Genomic DNA, 20,260 nt, shown 5'->3' on the forward strand with positions numbered 1-20,260 from the left:
CTCCACCTCCCTGCAACAGAAACAGGATGGATGGATTAAAGTTATCCTACCAGACATAGGAGTCCCGAATGGGCCCACCAGTCTTATATATCTCGCCTGATCGAGCGCTGATCGAGCGATGAGCGTGGTATCATGTTGCAAGTGGCTGCATGGCTTAGCTTACTAAATGCAAATGCATAAGAGTAATATTCTTAGCATTAATAGAGCCTACGGCCACACCACACTGAATGCGCCCGATCTCGTCTGATCTCGGAAGCTAAGCAGTGTCGGGCCTAGTTAGTACCTGGATGGGAGACTGCCTGGGAATACCAGGTGCTGTAGGCTTTTTTGTGCTCCAAGTTCAGGAAGTGAGCCATTTCTCAATTGCCTTTCAAAACTGCAAGGTCTAGCCGACTAGATGCTTAAAAGTACAAAACTCACTAGGCCCAGAGCCTACGGCCACACCACACTGAATGCGCCCGATCTCGTCTGATCTCGGAAGCTAAGCAGTGTCGGGCCTAGTTAGTACCTGGATGGGAGACCGCCTGGGAATACCAGGTGCTGTAGGCTATTTTGTGCTCCATGATTAGTAATTGCGCAACTTCTCAATTACTTTTCAAATTTGGTATGTTTCCAAAATAATTTTATCCCGTTTTATAGCGGAAATGTTGGACAACATTATGAGGGCTGGAGCTACCTATTTACATATAATTAGCATACAGGTAGTGTGTTCATGGGTAATAAATCGACTTTCACATGTAATGCAGTACAGAGAATATTGAGTCCTTCAAGAGGCATGAAAGAAAGCCGTTATTGTGTTGATTGTTCTCTCCACCTCCCTGCAACAGAAACAGGATGGATGGATTAAAGTTATCCTACCAGACATAGGAGTCCTGAATGGGCCCACCAGTCTTATATATCTCGCCTGATCGAGCGCTGATCGAGCGATGAGCGTGGTATCATGTTGCAAGTGGCTGCATGGCTTAGCTTACTAAATGCAAATGCATAAGATTAATATTCTTAGCATTTCTAGAGCCTACGGCCACACCACACTGAATGCGCCCGATCTCGTCTGATCTCGGAAGCTAAGCAGTGTCGGGCCTATTTAGTACCTGGATGGGAGACCGCCTGGGAATACCAGGTGCTGTAGGCTTTTTTGTGCTCCAAGTTCAGGAAGTGAGCCATTTCTCAATTGCCTTTCAAAACTGCAAGGTCTAGCCGACTAGATGCTTAAAAGTACAAAACTCACTAGGCCCAGAGCCTACGGCCACACCACACTGAATGCGCCCGATCTCGTCTGATCTCGGAAGCTAAGCAGTGTCGGGCCTAGTTAGTACCTGGATGGGAGACCGCCTGGGAATACCAGGTGCTGTAGGCTTTTTTGTGCTCCAAGTTCAGGAAGTGAGCCATTTCTCAATTGCCTTTCAAAACTGCAAGGTCTAGCCGACTAGATGCTTAAAAGTACAAAACTCACTAGGACCAGAGCCTACGGCCACACCACACTGAATGCGCCCGATCTCGTCTGATCTCGGAAGCTAAGCAGTGTCGGGCCTAGTTAGTACATCCTGGATGGGAGACCGCCTGGGAATACCAGGTGCTGTAGGCTTTTTTGTGCTCCAAGTTCAGGAAGTGAGCCATTTCTCAATTGCCTTTCAAAACTGCAAGGTCTAGCCGACTAGATGCTTAAAAGTACAAAACTCACTAGGCCCAGAGCCTACGGCCACACCACACTGAATGCGCCCGATCTCGTCTGATCTCGGAAGCTAAGCAGTGTCGGGCCTAGTTAGTACCTGGATGGGAGACCGCCTGGGCATACCAGGTGCTGTAGGCTATTTTGTGCTCCATGATTAGTAATTGCACAACTTCTCAATTACTTTTCAAATTTGGTATGTTTCCAAAATAATTTTATCCCGTTTTATAGCGGAAATGTTGGACAACATTATGAGGGCTGGAGCTACCTATTTACATATAATTAGCATACAGGTAGTGTGTTCATGGGTAATAAATCGACTTTCACATGTAATGCAGTACAGAGAATATTGAGTCCTTCAAGAGGCATGAAAGAAAGCCGTTATTGTGTTGATTGTTCTCTCCACCTCCCTGCAACAGAAACAGGATGGATGGATTAAAGTTATCCTACCAGACATAGGAGTCCTGAATGGGCCCACCAGTCTTATATATCTCGCCTGATCGAGCGCTGATCGAGCGATGAGCGTGGTATCATGTTGCAAGTGGCTGCATGGCTTAGCTTACTAAATGCAAATGCATAAGAGTAATATTCTTAGCATTACTAGAGCCTACGGCCACACCACACTGAATGCGCCCGATCTCGTCTGATCTCGGAAGCTAAGCAGTGTCGGGCCTAGTTAGTACCTGGATGGGAGACTGCCTGGGAATACCAGGTGCTGTAGGCTTTTTTGTGCTCCAAGTTCAGGAAGTGAGCCATTTCTCAATTGCCTTTCAAAACTGCAAGGTCTAGCCGACTAGATGCTTAAAAGTACAAAACTCACTAGGCCCAGAGCCTACGGCCACACCACACTGAATGCGCCCGATCTCGTCTGATCTCGGAAGCTAAGCAGTGTCGGGCCTAGTTAGTACCTGGATGGGAGACCGCCTGGGAATACCAGGTGCTGTAGGCTATTTTGTGCTCCATGATTAGTAATTGCGCAACTTCTCAATTACTTTTCAAATTTGGTATGTTTCCAAAATAATTTTATCCCGTTTTATAGCGGAAATGTTGGACAACATTATGAGGGCTGGAGCTACCTATTTACATATAATTAGCATACAGGTAGTGTGTTCATGGGTAATAAATCGACTTTCACATGTAATGCAGTACAGAGAATATTGAGTCCTTCAAGAGGCATGAAAGAAAGCCGTTATTGTGTTGATTGTTCTCTCCACCTCCCTGCAACAGAAACAGGATGGATGGATTAAAGTTATCCTACCAGACATAGGAGTCCTGAATGGGCCCACCAGTCTTATATATCTCGCCTGATCGAGCGCTGATCGAGCGATGAGCGTGGTATCATGTTGCAAGTGGCTGCATGGCTTAGCTTACTAAATGCAAATGCATAAGAGTAATATTCTTAGCATTACTCGAGCCTACGGCCACACCACACTGAATGCGCCCGATCTCGGAAGCTAAGCAGTGTCGGGCCTAGTTAGTACCTGGATGGGAGACCGCCTGGGAATACCAGGTGCTGTAGGCTTTTTTGTGCTCCAAGTTCAGGAAGTGAGCCATTTCTCAATTGCCTTTCAAAACTGCAAGGTCTAGCCGACTAGATGCTTAAAAGTACAAAACTCACTAGGCCCAGAGCCTACGGCCACACCACACTGAATGCGCCCGATCTCGTCTGATCTCGGAAGCTAAGCAGTGTCGGGCCTAGTTAGTACCTGGATGGGAGACCGCCTGGGAATACCAGGTGCTGTAGGCTTTTTTGTGCTCCAAGTTCAGGAAGTGAGCCATTTCTCAATTGCCTTTCAAAACTGCAAGGTCTAGCCGACTAGATGCTTAAAAGTACAAAACTCACTAGGCCCAGAGCCTACGGCCACACCACACTGAATGCGCCCGATCTCGTCTGATCTCGGAAGCTAAGCAGTGTCGGGCCTAGTTAGTACCTGGATGGGAGACCGCCTGGGAATACCAGGTGCTGTAGGCTTTTTTGTGCTCCAAGTTCAGGAAGTGAGCCATTTCTCAATTGCCTTTCAAAACTGCAAGGTCTAGCCGACTAGATGCTTAAAAGTACAAAACTCACTAGGACCAGAGCCTACGGCCACACCACACTGAATGCGCCCGATCTCGTCTGATCTCGGAAGCTAAGCAGTGTCGGGCCTAGTTAGTACCTGGATGGGAGACCGCCTGGGAATACCAGGTGCTGTAGGCTTTTTTGTGCTCCAAGTTCAGGAAGTGAGCCATTTCTCAATTGCCTTTCAAAACTGCAAGGTCTAGCCGACTAGATGCTTAAAAGTACAAAACTCACTAGGCCCAGAGCCTACGGCCACACCACACTGAATGCGCCCGATCTCGGAAGCTAAGCAGTGTCGGGCCTAGTTAGTACCTGGATGGGATACCGCCTGGGAATACCAGGTGCTGTAGGCTATTTTGTGCTCCATGATTTGTAATTGCACAACTTCTCAATTACTTTTCAAATTTGGTATGTTTCCAAAATAATTTTATCCCGTTTTATAGCGGAAATGTTGGACAACATTATGAGGGCTGGAGCTACCTATTTACATATAATTAGCATACAGGTAGTGTGTTCATGGGTAATAAATCGACTTTCACATGTAATGCAGTACAGAGAATATTGAGTCCTTCAAGAGGCATGAAAGAAAGCCGTTATTGTGTTGATTGTTCTCTCCACCTCCCTGCAACAGAAACAGGATGGATGGATTAAAGTTATCCTACCAGACATAGGAGTCCTGAATGGGCCCACCAGTCTTATATATCTCGCCTGATCGAGCGCTGATCGAGCGATGAGCGTGGTATCATGTTGCAAGTGGCTGCATGGCTTAGCTTACTAAATGCAAATGCATAAGAGTAATATTCTTAGCATTACTAGAGCCTACGGCCACACCACACTGAATGCGCCCGATCTCGTCTGATCTCGGAAGCTAAGCAGTGTCGGGCCTAGTTAGTACCTGGATGGGAGACTGCCTGGGAATACCAGGTGCTGTAGGCTTTTTTGTGCTCCAAGTTCAGGAAGTGAGCCATTTCTCAATTGCCTTTCAAAACTGCAAGGTCTAGCCGACTAGATGCTTAAAAGTACAAAACTCACTAGGCCCAGAGCCTACGGCCACACCACACTGAATGCGCCCGATCTCGTCTGATCTCAGAAGCTAAGCAGTGTCGGGCCTAGTTAGTACCTGGATGGGAGACCGCCTGGGAATACCAGGTGCTGTAGGCTATTTTGTGCTCCATGATTAGTAATTGCGCAACTTCTCAATTACTTTTCAAATTTGGTATGTTTCCAAAATAATTTTATCCCGTTTTATAGCGGGAATGTTGGACAACATTATGAGGGCTGGAGCTACCTATTTACATATAATTAGCATACAGGTAGTGTGTTCATGGGTAATAAATCGACTTTCACATGTAATGCAGTACAGAGAATATTGAGTCCTTCAAGAGGCATGAAAGAAAGCCGTTATTGTGTTGATTGTTCTCTCCACCTCCCTGCAACAGAAACAGGATGGATGGATTAAAGTTATCCTACCAGACATAGGAGTCCTGAATGGGCCCACCAGTCTTATATATCTCGCCTGATCGAGCGCTGATCGAGCGATGAGCGTGGTATCATGTTGCAAGTGGCTGCATGGCTTAGCTTACTAAATGCAAATGCATAAGAGTAATATTCTTAGCATTACTCGAGCCTACGGCCACACCACACTGAATGCGCCCGATCTTGGAAGCTAAGCAGTGTCGGGCCTAGTTAGTACCTGGATGGGAGACCGCCTGGGAATACCAGGTGCTGTAGGCTTTTTTGTGCTCCAAGTTCAGGAAGTGAGCCATTTCTCAATTGCCTTTCAAAACTGCAAGGTCTAGCCGACTAGATGCTTAAAAGTACAAAACTCACTAGGCCCAGAGCCTACGGCCACACCACACTGAATGCGCCCGATCTCGTCTGATCTCGGAAGCTAAGCAGTGTCGGGCCTAGTTAGTACCTGGATGGGAGACTGCCTGGGAATACCAGGTGCTGTAGGCTTTTTTGTGCTCCAAGTTCAGGAAGTGAGCCATTTCTCAATTGCCTTTCAAAACTGCAAGGTCTAGCCGACTAGATGCTTAAAAGTACAAAACTCACTAGGCCCAGAGCCTACGGCCACACCACACTGAATGCGCCCGATCTCGTCTGATCTCGGAAGCTAAGCAGTGTCGGGCCTAGTTAGTACCTGGATGGGAGACCGCCTGGGAATACCAGGTGCTGTAGGCTTTTTTGTGCTCCAAGTTCAGGAAGTGAGCCATTTCTCAATTGCCTTTCAAAACTGCAAGGTCTAGCCGACTAGATGCTTAAAAGTACAAAACTCACTAGGACCAGAGCCTACGGCCACACCACACTGAATGCGCCCGATCTCGTCTGATCTCGGAAGCTAAGCAGTGTAGGGCCTAGTTAGTACCTGGATGGGAGACCGCCTGGGAATACAAGGTGCTGTAGGCTTTTTTGTGCTCCAAGTTCAGGAAGTGAGCCATTTCTCAATTGCCTTTCAAAACTGCAAGGTCTAGCCGACTAGATGCTTAAAAGTACAAAACTCACTAGGCCCAGAGCCTACGGCCACACCACACTGAATGCGCCCGATCTCGGAAGCTAAGCAGTGTCGGGCCTAGTTAGTACCTGGATGGGATACCGCCTGGGAATACCAGGTGCTGTAGGCTATTTTGTGCTCCATGATTTGTAATTGCACAACTTCTCAATTACTTTTCAAATTTGGTATGTTTCCAAAATAATTTTATCCCGTTTTATAGCGGAAATGTTGGACAACATTATGAGGGCTGGAGCTACCTATTTACATATAATTAGCATACAGGTAGTGTGTTCATGGGTAATAAATCGACTTTCACATGTAATGCAGTACAGAGAATATTGAGTCCTTCAAGAGGCATGAAAGAAAGCCGTTATTGTGTTGATTGTTCTCTCCACCTCCCTGCAACAGAAACAGGATGGATGGATTAAAGTTATCCTACCAGACATAGGAGTCCTGAATGGGCCCACCAGTCTTATATATCTCGCCTGATCGAGCGCTGATCGAGCGATGAGCGTGGTATCATGTTGCAAGTGGCTGCATGGCTTAGCTTACTAAATGCAAATGCATAAGAGTAATATTCTTAGCATTACTAGAGCCTACGGCCACACCACACTGAATGCGCCCGATCTCGTCTGATCTCGGAAGCTAAGCAGTGTCGGGCCTAGTTAGTACCTGGATGGGAGACTGCCTGGGAATACCAGGTGCTGTAGGCTTTTTTGTGCTCCAAGTTCAGGAAGTGAGCCATTTCTCAATTGCCTTTCAAAACTGCAAGGTCTAGCCGACTAGATGCTTAAAAGTACAAAACTCACTAGGCCCAGAGCCTACGGCCACACCACACTGAATGCGCCCGATCTCGTCTGATCTCGGAAGCTAAGCAGTGTCGGGCCTAGTTAGTACCTGGATGGGAGACCGCCTGGGAATACCAGGTGCTGTAGGCTATTTTGTGCTCCATGATTAGTAATTGCGCAACTTCTCAATTACTTTTCAAATTTGGTATGTTTCCAAAATAATTTTATCCCGTTTTATAGCGGAAATGTTGGACAACATTATGAGGGCTGGAGCTACCTATTTACATATAATTAGCATACAGGTAGTGTGTTCATGGGTAATAAATCGACTTTCACATGTAATGCAGTACAGAGAATATTGAGTCCTTCAAGAGGCATGAAAGAAAGCCGTTATTGTGTTGATTGTTCTCTCCACCTCCCTGCAACAGAAACAGGATGGATGGATTAAAGTTATCCTACCAGACATAGGAGTCCTGAATGGGCCCACCAGTCTTATATATCTCGCCTGATCGAGCGCTGATCGAGCGATGAGCGTGGTATCATGTTGCAAGTGGCTGCATGGCTTAGCTTACTAAATGCAAATGCATAAGAGTAATATTCTTAGCATTACTCGAGCCTACGGCCACAACACACTGAATGCGTCTGATCTCGGAAGCTAAGCAGTGTCGGGCCTAGTTAGTACCTGGATGGGAGACCGCCTGGGAATACCAGGTGCTGTAGGCTTTTTTGTGCTCCAAGTTCAGGAAGTGAGCCATTTCTCAATTGCCTTTCAAAACTGCAAGGTCTAGCCGACTAGATGCTTAAAAGTACAAAACTCACTAGGCCCAGAGCCTACGGCCACACCACACTGAATGCGCCCGATCTTGTCTGATTTCGGAAGCTAAGCAGTGTCGGGCCTAGTTAGTACCTGGATGGGAGACCGCCTGGGAATACCAGGTGCTGTAGGCTTTTTTGTGCTCCAAGTTCAGGAAGTGAGCCATTTCTCAATTGCTCTAAACTGCAAGGTCTAGCCGACTAGATGCTTAAAAGTACAAAACTCACTAGGACCAGAGCCTACGGCCACACCACACTGAATGCGCCCGATCTCGTCTGATCTCGGAAGCTAAGCAGTGTCGGGCCTAGTTAGTACCTGGATGGGAGACCGCCTGGGAATACCAGGTGCTGTAGGCTTTTTTGTGCTCCAAGTTCAGGAAGTGAGCCATTTCTCAATTGCCTTTCAAAACTGCAAGGTCTAGCCGACTAGATGCTTAAAAGTACAAAACTCACTAGGCCCAGAGCCTACGGCCACACCACACTGAATGCTCCCGATCTCGGAAGCTAAGCAGTGTCGGGCCTAGTTAGTACCTGGATGGGAGATTGCCTGGGAATACCAGGTGCTGTAGGCTATTTTGTGCTCCATGATTTGTAATTGCACAACTTCTCAATTACTTTTCAAATTTGGTATGTTTCCAAAATAATTTTATCCCGTTTTATAGCGGAAATGTTGGACAACATTATGAGGGCTGGAGCTACCTATTTACATATAATTAGCATACAGGTAGTGTGTTCATGGGTAATAAATCGACTTTCACATGTAATACAGTACAGAGAATATTGAGTCCTTCAAGAGGCATGAAAGAAAGCCGTTATTGTGTTGATTGTTCTCTCCACCTCCCTGCAACAGAAACAGGATGGAAGGATTAAAGTTATCCTACCAGACATAGGAGTCCTGAATGGGCCCACCAGTCTTATATATCTCGCCTGATCGAGCGCTGATCGAGCGATGAGCGTGGTATCATGTTGCAAGTGGCTGCATGGCTTAGCTTACTAAATGCAAATGCATAAGAGTAATATTCTTAGCATTACTAGAGCCTACGGCCACACCACACTGAATGCGCCCGATCTCGTCTGATCTCGGAAGCTAAGCAGTGTCGGGCCTAGTTAGTACCTGGATGGGAGACTGCCTGGGAATACCAGGTGCTGTAGGCTTTTTTGTGCTCCAAGTTCAGGAAGTGAGCCATTTCTCAATTGCCTTTCAAAACTGCAAGGTCTAGCCGACTAGATGCTTAAAAGTACAAAACTCACTAGGCCCAGAGCCTACGGCCACACCACACTGAATGCCCCCGATCTCGTCTGATCTCGGAAGCTAAGCAGTGTCGGGCCTAGTTAGTACCTGGATGGGAGACGGCCTGGGAATACCAGGTGCTGTAGGCTTTTTTGTGCTCCAAGTTCAGGAAGTGAGCCATTTCTCAATTGCCTTTCAAAACTGCAAGGTCTAGCCGACTAGATGCTTAAAAGTACAAAACTCACTAGGACCAGAGCCTACGGCCACACCACACTGAATGCGCCCGATCTCGTCTGATCTCGGAAGCTAAGCAGTGTCGGGCCTAGTTAGTACCTGGATGGGAGACCGCCTGGGAATACCAGGTGCTGTAGGCTTTTTTGTGCTCCAAGTTCAGGAAGTGAGCCATTTCTCAATTGCCTTTCAAAACTGCAAGGTCTAGCCGACTAGATGCTTAAAAGTAAAAAACCCACTAGGCCCAGAGCCTACGGCCACACCACACTGAATGCGCCCGATCTCGTCTGATCTCGGAAGCTAAGCAGTGTCGGGCCTAGTTAGTACCTGGATGGGAGACCGCCTGGGAATACCAGGTGCTGTAGGCTATTTTGTGCTCCATGATTAGTAATTGCGCAACTTCTCAATTACTTTTCAAATTTGGTATGTTTCCAAAATAATTTTATCCCGTTTTATAGCGGAAATGTTGGACAACATTATGAGGGCTGGAGCTACCTATTTACATATAATTAGCATACAGGTAGTGTGTTCATGGGTAATAAATCGACTTTCACATGTAATGCAGTACAGAGAATATTGAGTCCTTCAAGAGGCATGAAAGAAAGCCGTTATTGTGTTGATTGTTCTCTCCACCTCCCTGCAACAGAAACAGGATGGATGGATTAAAGTTATCCTACCAGACATAGGAGTCCTGAATGGGCCCACCAGTCTTATATATCTCGCCTGATCGAGCGCTGATCGAGCGATGAGCGTGGTATCATGTTGCAAGTGGCTGCATGGCTTAGCTTACTAAATGCAAATGCATAAGAGTAATATTCTTAGCATTACTCGAGCCTACGGCCACAACACACTGAATGCGCCCGATCTGGTCTGATCTCGGAAGCTAAGCAGTGTCGGGCCTAGTTAGTACCTGGATGGGAGACCGCCTGGGAATACCAGGTGCTGTAGGCTTTTTTGTGCTCCAAGTTCAGGAAGTGAGCCATTTCTCAATTGCCTTTCAAAACTGCAAGGTCTAGCCGACTAGATGCTTAAAAGTACAAAACTCACTAGGCCCAGAGCCTACGGCCACACCACACTGAATGCGCCCGATCTCGTCTGATTTCGGAAGCTAAGCAGTGTCGGGCCTAGTTAGTACCTGGATGGGAGACCGCCTGGGAATACCAGGTGCTGTAGGCTTTTTTGTGCTCCAAGTTCAGGAAGTGAGCCATTTCTCAATTGCCTTTCAAAACTGCAAGGTCTAGCCGACTAGATGCTTAAAAGTACAAAACTCACTAGGCCCAGAGCCTACGGCCACACCACACTGAATGCGCCCGATCTCGTCTGATCTCGGAAGCTAAGCAGTGTCGGGCCTAGTTAGTACCTGGATGGGAGACCGCCTGGGAATACCAGGTGCTGTAGGCTATTTTGTGCTCCATGATTAGTAATTGCGCAACTTCTCAATTACTTTTCAAATTTGGTATGTTTCCAAAATAATTTTATCCCGTTTTATAGCGGAAATGTTGGACAACATTATGAGGGCTGGAGCTACCTATTTACATATAATTAGCATACAGGTAGTGTGTTCATGGGTAATAAATCGACTTTCACATGTAATGCAGTACAGAGAATATTGAGTCCTTCAAGAGGCATGAAAGAAAGCCGTTATTGTGTTGATTGTTCTCTCCACCTCCCTGCAACAGAAACAGGATGGATGGATTAAAGTTATCCTACCAGACATAGGAGTCCTGAATGGGCCCACCAGTCTTATATATCTCGCCTGATCGAGCGCTGATCGAGCGATGAGCGTGGTATCATGTTGCAAGTGGCTGCATGGCTTAGCTTACTAAATGCAAATGCATAAGAGTAATATTCTTAGCATTACTCGAGCCTACGGCCACACCACACTGAATGCGCCCGATCTCGGAAGCTAAGCAGTGTCGGGCCTAGTTAGTACCTGGATGGGAGACCGCCTGGGAATACCAGGTGCTGTAGGCTTTTTTGTGCTCCAAGTTCAGGAAGTGAGCCATTTCTCAATTGCCTTTCAAAACTGCAAGGTCTAGCCGACTAGATGCTTAAAAGTACAAAACTCACTAGGCCCAGAGCCTACGGCCACACCACACTGAATGCGCCCGATCTCGTCTGATCTCGGAAGCTAAGCAGTGTCGGGCCTAGTTAGTACCTGGATGGGAGACCGCCTGGGAATACCAGGTGCTGTAGGCTTTTTTGTGCTCCAAGTTCAGGAAGTGAGCCATTTCTCAATTGCCTTTCAAAACTGCAAGGTCTAGCCGACTAGATGCTTAAAAGTACAAAACTCACTAGGCCCAGAGCCTACGGCCACACCACACTGAATGCGCCCGATCTCGTCTGATCTCGGAAGCTAAGCAGTGTCGGGCCTAGTTAGTACCTGGATGGGAGACCGCCTGGGAATACCAGGTGCTGTAGGCTTTTTTGTGCTCCAAGTTCAGGAAGTGAGCCATTTCTCAATTGCCTTTCAAAACTGCAAGGTCTAGCCGACTAGATGCTTAAAAGTACAAAACTCACTAGGACCAGAGCCTACGGCCACACCACACTGAATGCGCCCGATCTCGTCTGATCTCGGAAGCTAAGCAGTGTAGGGCCTAGTTAGTACCTGGATGGGAGACCGCCTGGGAATACAAGGTGCTGTAGGCTTTTTTGTGCTCCAAGTTCAGGAAGTGAGCCATTTCTCAATTGCCTTTCAAAACTGCAAGGTCTAGCCGACTAGATGCTTAAAAGTACAAAACTCACTAGGCCCAGAGCCTACGGCCACACCACACTGAATGCGCCCGATCTCGGAAGCTAAGCAGTGTCGGGCCTAGTTAGTACCTGGATGGGATACCGCCTGGGAATACCAGGTGCTGTAGGCTATTTTGTGCTCCATGATTTGTAATTGCACAACTTCTCAATTACTTTTCAAATTTGGTATGTTTCCAAAATAATTTTATCCCGTTTTATAGCGGAAATGTTGGACAACATTATGAGGGCTGGAGCTACCTATTTACATATAATTAGCATACAGGTAGTGTGTTCATGGGTAATAAATCGACTTTCACATGTAATGCAGTACAGAGAATATTGAGTCCTTCAAGAGGCATGAAAGAAAGCCGTTATTGTGTTGATTGTTCTCTCCACCTCCCTGCAACAGAAACAGGATGGATGGATTAAAGTTATCCTACCAGACATAGGAGTCCTGAATGGGCCCACCAGTCTTATATATCTCGCCTGATCGAGCGCTGATCGAGCGATGAGCGTGGTATCATGTTGCAAGTGGCTGCATGGCTTAGCTTACTAAATGCAAATGCATAAGAGTAATATTCTTAGCATTACTAGAGCCTACGGCCACACCACACTGAATGCGCCCGATCTCGTCTGATCTCGGAAGCTAAGCAGTGTCGGGCCTAGTTAGTACCTGGATGGGAGACTGCCTGGGAATACCAGGTGCTGTAGGCTTTTTTGTGCTCCAAGTTCAGGAAGTGAGCCATTTCTCAATAGCCTTTCAAAACTGCAAGGTCTAGCCGACTAGATGCTTAAAAGTACAAAACTCACTAGGCCCAGAGCCTACGGCCACACCACACTGAATGCGCCCGATCTCGTCTGATCTCGGAAGCTAAGCAGTGTCGGGCCTAGTTAGTACCTGGATGGGAGACCGCCTGGGAATACCAGGTGCTGTAGGCTATTTTGTGCTCCATGATTAGTAATTGCGCAACTTCTCAATTACTTTTCAAATTTGGTATGTTTCCAAAATAATTTTATCCCGTTTTATAGCGGAAATGTTGGACAACATTATGAGGGCTGGAGCTACCTATTTACATATAATTAGCATACAGGTAGTGTGTTCATGGGTAATAAATCGACTTTCACATGTAATGCAGTACAGAGAATATTGAGTCCTTCAAGAGGCATGAAAGAAAGCCGTTATTGTGTTGATTGTTCTCTCCACCTCCCTGCAACAGAAACAGGATGGATGGATTAAAGTTATCCTACCAGACATAGGAGTCCTGAATGGGCCCACCAGTCTTATATATCTCGCCTGATCGAGCGCTGATCGAGCGATGAGCGTGGTATCATGTTGCAAGTGGCTGCATGGCTTAGCTTACTAAATGCAAATGCATAAGAGTAATATTCTTAGCATTACTCGAGCCTACGGCCACAACACACTGAATGCGTCTGATCTTGGAAGCTAAGCAGTGTCGGGCCTAGTTAGTACCTGGATGGGAGACCGCCTGGGAATACCAGGTGCTGTAGGCTTTTTTGTGCTCCAAGTTCAGGAAGTGAGCCATTTCTCAATTGCCTTTCAAAACTGCAAGGTCTAGCCGACTAGATGCTTAAAAGTACAAAACTCACTAGGCCCAGAGCCTACGGCCACACCACACTGAATGCGCCCGATCTTGTCTGATTTCGGAAGCTAAGCAGTGTCGGGCCTAGTTAGTACCTGGATGGGAGACCGCCTGGGAATACCAGGTGCTGTAGGCTTTTTTGTGCTCCAAGTTCAGGAAGTGAGCCATTTCTCAATTGCTCTAAACTGCAAGGTCTAGCCGACTAGATGCTTAAAAGTACAAAACTCACTAGGACCAGAGCCTACGGCCACACCACACTGAATGCGCCCGATCTCGTCTGATCTCGGAAGCTAAGCAGTGTCGGGCCTAGTTAGTACCTGGATGGGAGACCGCCTGGGAATACCAGGTGCTGTAGGCTTTTTTGTGCTCCAAGTTCAGGAAGTGAGCCATTTCTCAATTGCCTTTCAAAACTGCAAGGTCTAGCCGACTAGATGCTTAAAAGTACAAAACTCACTAGGCCCAGAGCCTACGGCCACACCACACTGAATGCTCCCGATCTCGGAAGCTAAGCAGTGTCGGGCCTAGTTAGTACCTGGATGGGAGATTGCCTGGGAATACCAGGTGCTGTAGGCTATTTTGTGCTCCATGATTTGTAATTGCACAACTTCTCAATTACTTTTCAAATTTGGTATGTTTCCAAAATAATTTTATCCCGTTTTATAGCGGAAATGTTGGACAACATTATGAGGGCTGGAGCTACCTATTTACATATAATTAGCATACAGGTAGTGTGTTCATGGGTAATAAATCGACTTTCACATGTAATACAGTACAGAGAATATTGAGTCCTTCAAGAGGCATGAAAGAAAGCCGTTATTGTGTTGATTGTTCTCTCCACCTCCCTGCAACAGAAACAGGATGGAAGGATTAAAGTTATCCTACCAGACATAGGAGTCCTGAATGGGCCCACCAGTCTTATATATCTCGCCTGATCGAGCGCTGATCGAGCGATGAGCGTGGTATCATGTTGCAAGTGGCTGCATGGCTTAGCTTACTAAATGCAAATGCATAAGAGTAATATTCTTAGCATTACTAGAGCCTACGGCCACACCACACTGAATGCGCCCGATCTCGTCTGATCTCGGAAGCTAAGCAGTGTCGGGCCTAGTTAGTACCTGGATGGGAGACTGCCTGGGAATACCAGGTGCTGTAGGCTTTTTTGTGCTCCAAGTTCAGGAAGTGAGCCATTTCTCAATTGCCTTTCAAAACTGCAAGGTCTAGCCGACTAGATGCTTAAAAGTACAAAACTCACTAGGCCCAGAGCCTACGGCCACACCACACTGAATGCGCCCGATCTCGTCTGATCTCGGAAGCTAAGCAGTGTCGGGCCTAGTTAGTACCTGGATGGGAGACGGCCTGGGAATACCAGGTGCTGTAGGCTTTTTTGTGCTCCAAGTTCAGGAAGTGAGCCATTTCTCAATTGCCTTTCAAAACTGCAAGGTCTAGCCGACTAGATGCTTAAAAGTACAAAACTCACTAGGACCAGAGCCTACGGCCACACCACACTGAATGCGCCCGATCTCGTCTGATCTCGGAAGCTAAGCAGTGTCGGGCCTAGTTAGTACCTGGATGGGAGACCGCCTGGGAATACCAGGTGCTGTAGGCTTTTTTGTGCTCCAAGTTCAGGAAGTGAGCCATTTCTCAATTGCCTTTCAAAACTGCAAGGTCTAGCCGACTAGATGCTTAAAAGTAAAAAACCCACTAGGCCCAGAGCCTACGGCCACACCACACTGAATGCGCCCGATCTCGTCTGATCTCGGAAGCTAAGCAGTGTCGGGCCTAGTTAGTACCTGGATGGGAGACCGCCTGGGAATACCAGGTGCTGTAGGCTATTTTGTGCTCCATGATTAGTAATTGCGCAACTTCTCAATTACTTTTCAAATTTGGTATGTTTCCAAAATAATTTTATCCCGTTTTATAGCGGAAATGTTGGACAACATTATGAGGGCTGGAGCTACCTATTTACATATAATTAGCATACAGGTAGTGTGTTCATGGGTAATAAATCGACTTTCACATGTAATGCAGTACAGAGAATATTGAGTCCTTCAAGAGGCATGAAAGAAAGCCGTTATTGTGTTGATTGTTCTCTCCACCTCCCTGCAACAGAAACAGGATGGATGGATTAAAGTTATCCTACCAGACATAGGAGTCCTGAATGGGCCCACCAGTCTTATATATCTCGCCTGATCGAGCGCTGATCGAGCGATGAGCGTGGTATCATGTTGCAAGTGGCTGCATGGCTTAGCTTACTAAATGCAAATGCATAAGAGTAATATTCTTAGCATTACTCGAGCCTACGGCCACAACACACTGAATGCGCCCGATCTCGTCTGATCTCGGAAGCTAAGCAGTGTCGGGCCTAGTTAGTACCTGGATGGGAGACCGCCTGGGAATACCAGGTGCTGTAGGCTTTTTTGTGCTCCAAGTTCAGGAAGTGAGCCATTTCTCAATTGCCTTTCAAAACTGCAAGGTCTAGCCGACTAGATGCTTAAAAGTACAAAACTCACTAGGCCCAGAGCCTACGGCCACACCACACTGAATGCGCCCGATCTCGTCTGATTTCGGAAGCTAAGCAGTGTCGGGCCTAGTTAGTACCTGGATGGGAGACCGCCTGGGAATACCAGGTGCTGTAGGCTTTTTTGTGCTCCAAGTTCAGGAAGTGAGCCATTTCTCAATTGCCTTTCAAAACTGCAAGGTCTAGCCGACTAGATGCTTAAAAGTACAAAACTCACTAGGCCCAGAGCCTACGGCCACACCACACTGAATGCGCCCGATCTCGTCTGATCTCGGAAGCTAAGCAGTGTCGGGCCTAGTTAGTACCTGGATGGGAGACCGCCTGGGAATACCAGGTGCTGTAGGCTATTTTGTGCTCCATGATTAGTAATTGCGCAACTTCTCAATTACTTTTCAAATTTGGTATGTTTCCAAAATAATTTTATCCCGTTTTATAGCGGAAATGTTGGACAACATTATGAGGGCTGGAGCTACCTATTTACATATAATTAGCATACAGGTAGTGTGTTCATGGGTAATAAATCGACTTTCACATGTAATGCAGTACAGAGAATATTGAGTCCTTCAAGAGGCATGAAAGAAAGCCGTTATTGTGTTGATTGTTCTCTCCACCTCCCTGCAACAGAAACAGGATGGATGGATTAAAGTTATCCTACCAGACATAGGAGTCCTGAATGGGCCCACCAGTCTTATATATCTCGCCTGATCGAGCGCTGATCGAGCGATGAGCGTGGTATCATGTTGCAAGTGGCTGCATGGCTTAGCTTACTAAATGCAAATGCATAAGAGTAATATTCTTAGCATTACTCGAGCCTACGGCCACACCACACTGAATGCGCCCGATCTCGGAAGCTAAGCAGTGTCGGGCCTAGTTAGTACCTGGATGGGAGACCGCCTGGGAATACCAGGTGCTGTAGGCTTTTTTGTGCTCCAAGTTCAGGAAGTGAGCCATTTCTCAATTGCCTTTCAAAACTGCAAGGTCTAGCCGACTAGATGCTTAAAAGTACAAAACTCACTAGGCCCAGAGCCTACGGCCACACCACACTGAATGCGCCCGATCTCGTCTGATCTCGGAAGCTAAGCAGTGTCGGGCCTAGTTAGTACCTGGATGGGAGACTGCCTGGGAATACCAGGTGCTGTAGGCTTTTTTGTGCTCCAAGTTCAGGAAGTGAGCCATTTCTCAATTGCCTTTCAAAACTGCAAGGTCTAGCCGACTAGATGCTTAAAAGTACAAAACTCACTAGGCCCAGAGCCTACGGCCACACCACACTGAATGCGCCCGATCTCGTCTGATCTCGGAAGCTAAGCAGTGTCGGGCCTAGTTAGTACCTGGATGGGAGACCGCCTGGGAATACCAGGTGCTGTAGGCTTTTTTGTGCTCCAAGTTCAGGAAGTGAGCCATTTCTCAATTGCCTTTCAAAACTGCAAGGTCTAGCCGACTAGATGCTTAAAAGTACAAAACTCACTAGGACCAGAGCCTACGGCCACACCACACTGAATGCGCCTGATCTCGGAAGCTAAGCAGTGTAGGGCCTAGTTAGTACCTGGATGGGAGACCGCCTGGGAATACAAGGTGCTGTAGGCTTTTTTGTGCTCCAAGTTCAGGAAGTGAGCCATTTCTCAATTGCCTTTCAAAACTGCAAGGTCTAGCCGACTAGATGCTTAAAAGTACAAAACTCACTAGGCCCAGAGCCTACGGCCACACCACACTGAATGCGCCCGATCTCGGAAGCTAAGCAGTGTCGGGCCTAGTTAGTACCTGGATGGGATACCGCCTGGGAATACCAGGTGCTGTAGGCTATTTTGTGCTCCATGATTTGTAATTGCACAACTTCTCAATTACTTTTCAAATTTGGTATGTTTCCAAAATAATTTTATCCCGTTTTATAGCGGAAATGTTGGACAACATTATGAGGGCTGGAGCTACCTATTTACATATAATTAGCATACAGGTAGTGTGTTCATGGGTAATAAATCGACTTTCACATGTAATGCAGTACAGAGAATATTGAGTCCTTCAAGAGGCATGAAAGAAAGCCGTTATTGTGTTGATTGTTCTCTCCACCTCCCTGCAACAGAAACAGGATGGATGGATTAAAGTTATCCTACCAGACATAGGAGTCCTGAATGGTCCCACCAGTCTTATATATCTCGCCTGATCGAGCGCTGATCGAGCGATGAGCGTGGTATCATGTTGCAAGTGGCTGCATGGCTTAGCTTACTAAATGCAAATGCATAAGAGTAATATTCTTAGCATTACTAGAGCCTACGGCCACACCACACTGAATGCGCCCGATCTCGTCTGATCGCGGAAGCTAAGCAGTGTCGGGCCTAGTTAGTACCTGGATGGGAGACTGCCTGGGAATACCAGGTGCTGTAGGCTTTTTTGTGCTCCAAGTTCAGGAAGTGAGCCATTTCTCAATTGCCTTTCAAAACTGCAAGGTCTAGCCGACTAGATGCTTAAAAGTACAAAACTCACTAGGCCCAGAGCCTACGGCCACACCACACTGAATGCGCCCGATCTCGTCTGATCTCGGAAGCTAAGCAGTGTCGGGCCTAGTTAGTACCTGGATGGGAGACCGCCTGGGAATACCAGGTGCTGTAGGCTATTTTGTGCTCCATGATTAGTAATTGCGCAACTTCTCAATTACTTTTCAAATTTGGTATGTTTCCAAAATAATTTTATCCCGTTTTATAGCGGAAATGTTGGACAACATTATGAGGGCTGGAGCTACCTATTTACATATAATTAGCATACAGGTAGTGTGTTCATGGGTAATAAATCGACTTTCACATGTAATGCAGTACAGAGAATATTGAGTCCTTCAAGAGGCATGAAAGAAAGCCGTTATTGTGTTGATTGTTCTCTCCACCTCCCTGCAACAGAAACAGGATGGATGGATTAAAGTTATCCTACCAGACATAGGAGTCCTGAATGGGCCCACCAGTCTTATATATCTCGCCTGATCGAGCGCTGATCGAGCGATGAGCGTGGTATCATGTTGCAAGTGGCTGCATGGCTTAGCTTACTAAATGCAAATGCATAAGAGTAATATTCTTAGCATTACTCGAGCCTACGGCCACAACACACTGAATGCGCCCGATCTCGTCTGATCTCGGAAGCTAAGCAGTGTCGGGCCTAGTTAGTACCTGGATGGGAGACTGCCTGGGAATACCAGGTGCTGTAGGCTTTTTTGTGCTCCAAGTTCAGGAAGTGAGCCATTTCTCAATTGCCTTTCAAAACTGCAAGGTCTAGCCGACTAGATGCTTAAAAGTACAAAACTCACTAGGCCCAGAGCCTACGGCCACACCACACTGAATGCGCCCGATCTCGTCTGATCTCGGAAGCTAAGCAGTGTCGGGCCTAGTTAGTACCTGGATGGGAGACGGCCTGGGAATACCAGGTGCTGTAGGCTTTTTTGTGCTCCAAGTTCAGGAAGTGAGCCATTTCTCAATTGCCTTTCAAAACTGCAAGGTCTAGCCGACTAGATGCTTAAAAGTACAAAACTCACTAGGACCAGAGCCTACGGCCACACCACACTGAATGCGCCCGATCTCGTCTGATCTCGGAAGCTAAGCAGTGTCGGGCTTAGTTAGTACCTGGATGGGAGACCGCCTGGGAATACCAGGTGCTGTAGGCTTTTTTGTGCTCCAAGTTCAGGAAGTGAGCCATTTCTCAATTGCCTTTCAAAACTGCAAGGTCTAGCCGACTAGATGCTTAAAAGTACAAAACTCACTAGGCCCAGAGCCTACGGCCACACCACACTGAATGCGCCTGATCTCGGAAGCTAAGCAGTGTCGGGCCTAGTTAGTACCTGGATGGGAGACCGCCTGGGAATACCAGGTGCTGTAGGCTATTTTGTGCTCCATGATTAGTAATTGCACAACTTCTCAATTACTTTTCAAATTTGGTATGTTTCCAAAATAATTTTATCCCGTTTTATAGCGGAAATGTTGGACAACATTATGAGGGCTGGAGCTACCTATTTACATATAATTAGCATACAGGTAGTGTGTTCATGGGTAATAAATCGACTTTCACATGTAATGCAGTACAGAGAATATTGAGTCCTTCAAGAGGCATGAAAGAAAGCCGTTATTGTGTTGATTGTTCTCTCCACCTC

General features: G+C 46.8%; 48 non-coding genes and 14 pseudogenes across 48 annotated transcripts; all 62 read left to right on the top strand.

The window, feature by feature from the left end:
* Positions 1-205: 205 nt before the first annotated feature.
* LOC138478317 (5S ribosomal RNA) lies at positions 206-324 on the top strand. Its single transcript, XR_011272196.1, has one exon. It is a non-coding gene; the product is annotated as a 5S ribosomal RNA (ribosomal RNA).
* A 106-nt stretch (positions 325-430) lies between these two features.
* Positions 431-549, top strand: LOC138475237 (5S ribosomal RNA). The gene has a single exon (XR_011269400.1). It is a non-coding gene; the product is annotated as a 5S ribosomal RNA (ribosomal RNA).
* Positions 550-1,013: 464 nt separating this feature from the next.
* LOC138477969 (5S ribosomal RNA) lies at positions 1,014-1,132 on the top strand. The gene has a single exon (XR_011271879.1). It is a non-coding gene; the product is annotated as a 5S ribosomal RNA (ribosomal RNA).
* A 106-nt stretch (positions 1,133-1,238) lies between these two features.
* Positions 1,239-1,357, top strand: LOC138475238 (5S ribosomal RNA). The gene has a single exon (XR_011269401.1). It is a non-coding gene; the product is annotated as a 5S ribosomal RNA (ribosomal RNA).
* A 106-nt stretch (positions 1,358-1,463) lies between these two features.
* LOC138473858 (5S ribosomal RNA) lies at positions 1,464-1,585 on the top strand. The gene has a single exon (XR_011268966.1). It is a non-coding gene; the product is annotated as a 5S ribosomal RNA (ribosomal RNA).
* A 106-nt stretch (positions 1,586-1,691) lies between these two features.
* Positions 1,692-1,810, top strand: LOC138479071 (5S ribosomal RNA). The gene has a single exon (XR_011272879.1). It is a non-coding gene; the product is annotated as a 5S ribosomal RNA (ribosomal RNA).
* A 464-nt stretch (positions 1,811-2,274) lies between these two features.
* On the top strand, positions 2,275-2,393 carry LOC138478319 (5S ribosomal RNA). The gene has a single exon (XR_011272197.1). It is a non-coding gene; the product is annotated as a 5S ribosomal RNA (ribosomal RNA).
* Positions 2,394-2,499: 106 nt separating this feature from the next.
* Positions 2,500-2,618, top strand: LOC138475240 (5S ribosomal RNA). Its single transcript, XR_011269403.1, has one exon. It is a non-coding gene; the product is annotated as a 5S ribosomal RNA (ribosomal RNA).
* Positions 2,619-3,082: 464 nt separating this feature from the next.
* Positions 3,083-3,191, top strand: LOC138473978 (5S ribosomal RNA; annotated as a pseudogene).
* Positions 3,192-3,297: 106 nt separating this feature from the next.
* LOC138475241 (5S ribosomal RNA) lies at positions 3,298-3,416 on the top strand. Its single transcript, XR_011269404.1, has one exon. It is a non-coding gene; the product is annotated as a 5S ribosomal RNA (ribosomal RNA).
* Positions 3,417-3,522: 106 nt separating this feature from the next.
* LOC138475243 (5S ribosomal RNA) lies at positions 3,523-3,641 on the top strand. The gene has a single exon (XR_011269405.1). It is a non-coding gene; the product is annotated as a 5S ribosomal RNA (ribosomal RNA).
* A 106-nt stretch (positions 3,642-3,747) lies between these two features.
* On the top strand, positions 3,748-3,866 carry LOC138475244 (5S ribosomal RNA). The gene has a single exon (XR_011269406.1). It is a non-coding gene; the product is annotated as a 5S ribosomal RNA (ribosomal RNA).
* Positions 3,867-3,972: 106 nt separating this feature from the next.
* Positions 3,973-4,081, top strand: LOC138474062 (5S ribosomal RNA; annotated as a pseudogene).
* A 464-nt stretch (positions 4,082-4,545) lies between these two features.
* Positions 4,546-4,664, top strand: LOC138478320 (5S ribosomal RNA). The gene has a single exon (XR_011272198.1). It is a non-coding gene; the product is annotated as a 5S ribosomal RNA (ribosomal RNA).
* Positions 4,665-4,770: 106 nt separating this feature from the next.
* LOC138478977 (5S ribosomal RNA) lies at positions 4,771-4,889 on the top strand. The gene has a single exon (XR_011272794.1). It is a non-coding gene; the product is annotated as a 5S ribosomal RNA (ribosomal RNA).
* A 464-nt stretch (positions 4,890-5,353) lies between these two features.
* LOC138474328 (5S ribosomal RNA) lies at positions 5,354-5,462 on the top strand (annotated as a pseudogene).
* Positions 5,463-5,568: 106 nt separating this feature from the next.
* On the top strand, positions 5,569-5,687 carry LOC138478321 (5S ribosomal RNA). Its single transcript, XR_011272199.1, has one exon. It is a non-coding gene; the product is annotated as a 5S ribosomal RNA (ribosomal RNA).
* Positions 5,688-5,793: 106 nt separating this feature from the next.
* Positions 5,794-5,912, top strand: LOC138475245 (5S ribosomal RNA). Its single transcript, XR_011269407.1, has one exon. It is a non-coding gene; the product is annotated as a 5S ribosomal RNA (ribosomal RNA).
* Positions 5,913-6,018: 106 nt separating this feature from the next.
* LOC138477820 (5S ribosomal RNA) lies at positions 6,019-6,137 on the top strand. Its single transcript, XR_011271744.1, has one exon. It is a non-coding gene; the product is annotated as a 5S ribosomal RNA (ribosomal RNA).
* Positions 6,138-6,243: 106 nt separating this feature from the next.
* Positions 6,244-6,352, top strand: LOC138474063 (5S ribosomal RNA; annotated as a pseudogene).
* A 464-nt stretch (positions 6,353-6,816) lies between these two features.
* Positions 6,817-6,935, top strand: LOC138478322 (5S ribosomal RNA). Its single transcript, XR_011272200.1, has one exon. It is a non-coding gene; the product is annotated as a 5S ribosomal RNA (ribosomal RNA).
* A 106-nt stretch (positions 6,936-7,041) lies between these two features.
* Positions 7,042-7,160, top strand: LOC138475246 (5S ribosomal RNA). The gene has a single exon (XR_011269408.1). It is a non-coding gene; the product is annotated as a 5S ribosomal RNA (ribosomal RNA).
* Positions 7,161-7,624: 464 nt separating this feature from the next.
* LOC138474754 (5S ribosomal RNA) lies at positions 7,625-7,733 on the top strand (annotated as a pseudogene).
* A 106-nt stretch (positions 7,734-7,839) lies between these two features.
* Positions 7,840-7,958, top strand: LOC138480071 (5S ribosomal RNA). Its single transcript, XR_011273787.1, has one exon. It is a non-coding gene; the product is annotated as a 5S ribosomal RNA (ribosomal RNA).
* A 103-nt stretch (positions 7,959-8,061) lies between these two features.
* LOC138475247 (5S ribosomal RNA) lies at positions 8,062-8,180 on the top strand. The gene has a single exon (XR_011269409.1). It is a non-coding gene; the product is annotated as a 5S ribosomal RNA (ribosomal RNA).
* A 106-nt stretch (positions 8,181-8,286) lies between these two features.
* On the top strand, positions 8,287-8,395 carry LOC138474606 (5S ribosomal RNA; annotated as a pseudogene).
* Positions 8,396-8,859: 464 nt separating this feature from the next.
* Positions 8,860-8,978, top strand: LOC138478323 (5S ribosomal RNA). The gene has a single exon (XR_011272201.1). It is a non-coding gene; the product is annotated as a 5S ribosomal RNA (ribosomal RNA).
* Positions 8,979-9,084: 106 nt separating this feature from the next.
* Positions 9,085-9,203, top strand: LOC138479901 (5S ribosomal RNA). The gene has a single exon (XR_011273633.1). It is a non-coding gene; the product is annotated as a 5S ribosomal RNA (ribosomal RNA).
* A 106-nt stretch (positions 9,204-9,309) lies between these two features.
* LOC138475248 (5S ribosomal RNA) lies at positions 9,310-9,428 on the top strand. The gene has a single exon (XR_011269410.1). It is a non-coding gene; the product is annotated as a 5S ribosomal RNA (ribosomal RNA).
* A 106-nt stretch (positions 9,429-9,534) lies between these two features.
* LOC138475249 (5S ribosomal RNA) lies at positions 9,535-9,653 on the top strand. The gene has a single exon (XR_011269411.1). It is a non-coding gene; the product is annotated as a 5S ribosomal RNA (ribosomal RNA).
* Positions 9,654-10,117: 464 nt separating this feature from the next.
* Positions 10,118-10,236, top strand: LOC138480355 (5S ribosomal RNA). The gene has a single exon (XR_011274038.1). It is a non-coding gene; the product is annotated as a 5S ribosomal RNA (ribosomal RNA).
* A 106-nt stretch (positions 10,237-10,342) lies between these two features.
* Positions 10,343-10,461, top strand: LOC138478716 (5S ribosomal RNA). The gene has a single exon (XR_011272557.1). It is a non-coding gene; the product is annotated as a 5S ribosomal RNA (ribosomal RNA).
* A 106-nt stretch (positions 10,462-10,567) lies between these two features.
* Positions 10,568-10,686, top strand: LOC138475250 (5S ribosomal RNA). The gene has a single exon (XR_011269412.1). It is a non-coding gene; the product is annotated as a 5S ribosomal RNA (ribosomal RNA).
* Positions 10,687-11,150: 464 nt separating this feature from the next.
* On the top strand, positions 11,151-11,259 carry LOC138473979 (5S ribosomal RNA; annotated as a pseudogene).
* Positions 11,260-11,365: 106 nt separating this feature from the next.
* On the top strand, positions 11,366-11,484 carry LOC138475252 (5S ribosomal RNA). Its single transcript, XR_011269414.1, has one exon. It is a non-coding gene; the product is annotated as a 5S ribosomal RNA (ribosomal RNA).
* A 106-nt stretch (positions 11,485-11,590) lies between these two features.
* Positions 11,591-11,709, top strand: LOC138475254 (5S ribosomal RNA). Its single transcript, XR_011269415.1, has one exon. It is a non-coding gene; the product is annotated as a 5S ribosomal RNA (ribosomal RNA).
* A 106-nt stretch (positions 11,710-11,815) lies between these two features.
* On the top strand, positions 11,816-11,934 carry LOC138477821 (5S ribosomal RNA). The gene has a single exon (XR_011271745.1). It is a non-coding gene; the product is annotated as a 5S ribosomal RNA (ribosomal RNA).
* Positions 11,935-12,040: 106 nt separating this feature from the next.
* On the top strand, positions 12,041-12,149 carry LOC138474064 (5S ribosomal RNA; annotated as a pseudogene).
* Positions 12,150-12,613: 464 nt separating this feature from the next.
* On the top strand, positions 12,614-12,732 carry LOC138478324 (5S ribosomal RNA). Its single transcript, XR_011272202.1, has one exon. It is a non-coding gene; the product is annotated as a 5S ribosomal RNA (ribosomal RNA).
* A 106-nt stretch (positions 12,733-12,838) lies between these two features.
* Positions 12,839-12,957, top strand: LOC138475255 (5S ribosomal RNA). The gene has a single exon (XR_011269416.1). It is a non-coding gene; the product is annotated as a 5S ribosomal RNA (ribosomal RNA).
* A 464-nt stretch (positions 12,958-13,421) lies between these two features.
* On the top strand, positions 13,422-13,530 carry LOC138474788 (5S ribosomal RNA; annotated as a pseudogene).
* A 106-nt stretch (positions 13,531-13,636) lies between these two features.
* Positions 13,637-13,755, top strand: LOC138480072 (5S ribosomal RNA). Its single transcript, XR_011273788.1, has one exon. It is a non-coding gene; the product is annotated as a 5S ribosomal RNA (ribosomal RNA).
* Positions 13,756-13,858: 103 nt separating this feature from the next.
* On the top strand, positions 13,859-13,977 carry LOC138475256 (5S ribosomal RNA). The gene has a single exon (XR_011269417.1). It is a non-coding gene; the product is annotated as a 5S ribosomal RNA (ribosomal RNA).
* Positions 13,978-14,083: 106 nt separating this feature from the next.
* On the top strand, positions 14,084-14,192 carry LOC138474607 (5S ribosomal RNA; annotated as a pseudogene).
* A 464-nt stretch (positions 14,193-14,656) lies between these two features.
* On the top strand, positions 14,657-14,775 carry LOC138478326 (5S ribosomal RNA). The gene has a single exon (XR_011272204.1). It is a non-coding gene; the product is annotated as a 5S ribosomal RNA (ribosomal RNA).
* Positions 14,776-14,881: 106 nt separating this feature from the next.
* On the top strand, positions 14,882-15,000 carry LOC138479643 (5S ribosomal RNA). The gene has a single exon (XR_011273399.1). It is a non-coding gene; the product is annotated as a 5S ribosomal RNA (ribosomal RNA).
* A 106-nt stretch (positions 15,001-15,106) lies between these two features.
* Positions 15,107-15,225, top strand: LOC138475257 (5S ribosomal RNA). Its single transcript, XR_011269418.1, has one exon. It is a non-coding gene; the product is annotated as a 5S ribosomal RNA (ribosomal RNA).
* Positions 15,226-15,331: 106 nt separating this feature from the next.
* On the top strand, positions 15,332-15,450 carry LOC138475258 (5S ribosomal RNA). Its single transcript, XR_011269419.1, has one exon. It is a non-coding gene; the product is annotated as a 5S ribosomal RNA (ribosomal RNA).
* Positions 15,451-15,914: 464 nt separating this feature from the next.
* Positions 15,915-16,033, top strand: LOC138479548 (5S ribosomal RNA). Its single transcript, XR_011273313.1, has one exon. It is a non-coding gene; the product is annotated as a 5S ribosomal RNA (ribosomal RNA).
* Positions 16,034-16,139: 106 nt separating this feature from the next.
* On the top strand, positions 16,140-16,258 carry LOC138478717 (5S ribosomal RNA). The gene has a single exon (XR_011272558.1). It is a non-coding gene; the product is annotated as a 5S ribosomal RNA (ribosomal RNA).
* A 106-nt stretch (positions 16,259-16,364) lies between these two features.
* On the top strand, positions 16,365-16,483 carry LOC138475259 (5S ribosomal RNA). The gene has a single exon (XR_011269420.1). It is a non-coding gene; the product is annotated as a 5S ribosomal RNA (ribosomal RNA).
* Positions 16,484-16,947: 464 nt separating this feature from the next.
* On the top strand, positions 16,948-17,056 carry LOC138473980 (5S ribosomal RNA; annotated as a pseudogene).
* A 106-nt stretch (positions 17,057-17,162) lies between these two features.
* On the top strand, positions 17,163-17,281 carry LOC138478327 (5S ribosomal RNA). The gene has a single exon (XR_011272205.1). It is a non-coding gene; the product is annotated as a 5S ribosomal RNA (ribosomal RNA).
* A 106-nt stretch (positions 17,282-17,387) lies between these two features.
* On the top strand, positions 17,388-17,506 carry LOC138475260 (5S ribosomal RNA). The gene has a single exon (XR_011269421.1). It is a non-coding gene; the product is annotated as a 5S ribosomal RNA (ribosomal RNA).
* A 106-nt stretch (positions 17,507-17,612) lies between these two features.
* LOC138474334 (5S ribosomal RNA) lies at positions 17,613-17,721 on the top strand (annotated as a pseudogene).
* A 106-nt stretch (positions 17,722-17,827) lies between these two features.
* On the top strand, positions 17,828-17,936 carry LOC138474065 (5S ribosomal RNA; annotated as a pseudogene).
* Positions 17,937-18,400: 464 nt separating this feature from the next.
* LOC138480118 (5S ribosomal RNA) lies at positions 18,401-18,519 on the top strand. Its single transcript, XR_011273830.1, has one exon. It is a non-coding gene; the product is annotated as a 5S ribosomal RNA (ribosomal RNA).
* Positions 18,520-18,625: 106 nt separating this feature from the next.
* Positions 18,626-18,744, top strand: LOC138475261 (5S ribosomal RNA). Its single transcript, XR_011269422.1, has one exon. It is a non-coding gene; the product is annotated as a 5S ribosomal RNA (ribosomal RNA).
* Positions 18,745-19,208: 464 nt separating this feature from the next.
* On the top strand, positions 19,209-19,327 carry LOC138480171 (5S ribosomal RNA). Its single transcript, XR_011273878.1, has one exon. It is a non-coding gene; the product is annotated as a 5S ribosomal RNA (ribosomal RNA).
* A 106-nt stretch (positions 19,328-19,433) lies between these two features.
* On the top strand, positions 19,434-19,552 carry LOC138479644 (5S ribosomal RNA). Its single transcript, XR_011273400.1, has one exon. It is a non-coding gene; the product is annotated as a 5S ribosomal RNA (ribosomal RNA).
* A 106-nt stretch (positions 19,553-19,658) lies between these two features.
* Positions 19,659-19,777, top strand: LOC138477938 (5S ribosomal RNA). Its single transcript, XR_011271851.1, has one exon. It is a non-coding gene; the product is annotated as a 5S ribosomal RNA (ribosomal RNA).
* Positions 19,778-19,883: 106 nt separating this feature from the next.
* Positions 19,884-19,992, top strand: LOC138474288 (5S ribosomal RNA; annotated as a pseudogene).
* The last annotated feature ends 268 nt before the right edge of the window (positions 19,993-20,260 follow it).

Source organism: Ambystoma mexicanum, chromosome 8, assembly GCF_040938575.1.
Source record: "Ambystoma mexicanum isolate Mex_15411 chromosome 8, UKY_AmexF1_1, whole genome shotgun sequence".
Classification (NCBI taxonomy): domain Eukaryota; kingdom Metazoa; phylum Chordata; class Amphibia; order Caudata; family Ambystomatidae; genus Ambystoma; species Ambystoma mexicanum.